Raw genomic sequence first — 2,828 nt, 5'->3', positions numbered from 1 at the left:
GCCTCCCTGTGGCTCAGTTGGTAGAGCATGGTGTTTGCAACGCCAGGGTTGTGGGTTCGATTCCCACGGGGGGCCAGTTCGTTAAAAAAAAAAAATAATAATAAAAAAAATGTATGAAATGAATTGAAATGTATGCATTCACTACTGTAAGTCGCTCTGGAAAAGAGCGTCTGCTAAATGACGTAAATGATAAATGAAATGATATCCAAGTATGTTAAAAGAACATAGCACAATGTATCCTAGTATGTTAAAAGAACATGCACTGTAATTCTCTATGATTTGTCGTTTTGAGTGTGCATGTCAGAAAGGTCTGTTCCTATGGACATGAGGAAACATTTTGTATTTAGCAAAATACCCAAATCCACAGAAGTCCTACTTGACCGGCCAACCCCCCCCTATATTCACATGATCAAAAACATTTAGATGATTAATACGGCAACTTCACATAATGACACACGTTCAAGATGTCCTATTTTTGGAGAAGGGAACAGCATTTAACATTGCTGTCTTTCAACTCTTTGTCCCATTTGTTTCCTCAGGAGACGCATTGAGAGAGAGGACATGCAGTGCACCCAGGAACAGCTGTGGCGGGTTATGGTGGACAGGCAGGAAGCAGATTCCAATTGACTGTTGCATTAGATCTGCCTGCCTTCCCTTGTCTTGGCGTTCACAGGGCTAACTGGGCTATAAACAGACAGTGGGATTAGTATGATGCTGAAATATAGATGTTATTATACAGTTTTCTCAGAGTTACCATACTTATGTTTTTTATGTGTGGGCTAGAACAGGGACAACTCTGGGCTATACTTATACCCTAAAACTTTAAAGAAACAACCTTTGTCCTAAATATTCTATATCAACATGACCACTATAAGAGTATGATATCAAAGGTACTTCGTACACGCATTGGCCATCTTGTCTGTGGCACTGTAATTGATGCAGGGCAAACGTCTGGAATAGTTGTGCTGGAGCTGCCCTCTTGTGGACTAGAGATGTAACATGAACAATGCAACTCAATAAAGAACAGTCTGATTGGTACACCATAATATGGATCACTTATATAGTCTTTACAAATGGTACTATGGATTCACTTACCATAAATGAATACAATATAATCATCAACAACTAAAAGTTTTAAAAAGTTAAATGTGTTCTATTTCTAAGGGAGTGAATGTTATTTATAACAAGAGCTACATGGAGAAAATGGATGGCCTTCCCTTTAGCAAAATGTATTTAACCTAAACCCTCCCTGGAAGCTAAAATAAACGAGTTACCCTCCCCCATACCCAAAATAACAATTAAAATAGCAGAGAACATGTCTACCGTTTACCCTCACTTATCGGACATACAATAGCCTTAGATATGCAGTTTTACAATATGTTCGTCCTGTAAGCATTACATAGTAACACAGAAAACATTGATAGCGCACAGGGCGGCAGACCAGAAGTCTGTGGGTTCGCAGACCACCGTGGTCAAGAGTAGGGGTGGAAATATTTCCTTTATAGAAAAAGCATTGCATGAATCTATTATTTTATTTGCCAGTCCAGATAAAATAGACTTTAGTAAAAGTGTCATGCAATTCTACATCATTTTATATATTAGCAGAATTGTTTTTAATACCACACAAATTAACGAAATGACAGACTAAGCATGGACAAAAAGATAGGCCTATGTGTTCCTCTTGACATATTTATTGAAATGCCAAATCACTGTCTTGTTTGCAACGAAACTGTCCCTGTTTGCAAATAATTAAATCTGAGACGTCATTAGGAATCTGAGCATGGTACTTTCAAAAGTACGCCTACCAATTTAGAAAAATGTTAACTTTAATAACTGCTGGCTACTCTTCTTCCGTGGCTTAACCCAACGAGAGAAAGACACACGTGTTGTTTCCCTAAAAGCTGTATGGGTTTAAACATCTTCTATTGTACATAAAGTGAATAACTTAATCAATTGATAGTGACAGAATTAAATTACTTCCCAAGCAAAGTACATTTTTGTCTCCTCAGCTACAGAACGTTATACTCAGCCTCTGAATGTCAAAGAAATGAAACAACGTCTTTCCCGGGTTTTTACAGCTTGTTTCTATCATAAAGCTTTGTGGACCAAAGAGCTGTTATAGATCACTTTATATAATCGGATATGCTTTATTCTCTTCTAAATCTTAAGGTAACAAGGGCTAGGCTTGTGCTTTTTGACATTTTCTTTAAAAAAGTAGACCTATGGCATAACCTCTCATACCCTCTCAATTCCAGTCTTGGTTTTAATTTAACAGCCCTTCACTGACAAGGAGGTAGACCTATTTAAAGAGTGCATGGTTGATGGAGGAATCGACTGACAAATCCATGGATATAGCAGCTTATAGCCTAATTTTGTCTGTCAAACAGGTAGACCTACCTCTTATTTCTTAAATAGGAAAACATTGTCTCCAACTCAAAGCTCTCTTGTTGTTAGTAAAGTGTAATTAAAATGAAGCTGGTTGAAATGAATTATGCCTACTGGAATTTGCCTACTTTGCAGCATCATGAGCTGTCCAGTTTGATTGATTGTGCTGCTGGCTGCTGCTTCAAGTATCAGCACCATAACGTAAGTTACTTGAATCCGGCTTATTGTCGGGTCAATTACTCTGATAAATATGCCTACATCATCATAAAAACATATTATAGTTGTAGCAAGGTATCAAAGTTGACCTCCGGTCCTCCTCATCTTCACGCTCTCTTTCTCAAACTGAACAGAAGAATGCATTTTTTGAACTGGGCCCAATCAAAAATGATATTCGGGAAGAAGCCTTTGACTCTCCTCCTGAAATGCCAATGTAGGCCTACACA

At 38.0% G+C, this 2,828-nt stretch overlaps 1 non-coding gene across 1 annotated transcript; it reads left to right on the top strand.

Moving 5' to 3' along the window:
- Positions 1-75, top strand: trnaa-ugc (transfer RNA alanine (anticodon UGC)). The gene has a single exon. It is a non-coding gene; the product is annotated as a tRNA-Ala (tRNA).
- The last annotated feature ends 2,753 nt before the right edge of the window (positions 76-2,828 follow it).

The sequence above is a fragment of the Salmo salar genome, chromosome ssa09 (genome assembly GCF_905237065.1).
Source record: "Salmo salar chromosome ssa09, Ssal_v3.1, whole genome shotgun sequence".
NCBI classification, from domain to species: domain Eukaryota; kingdom Metazoa; phylum Chordata; class Actinopteri; order Salmoniformes; family Salmonidae; genus Salmo; species Salmo salar.
This window is presented reverse-complemented; position numbering and strand designations above follow the sequence as displayed.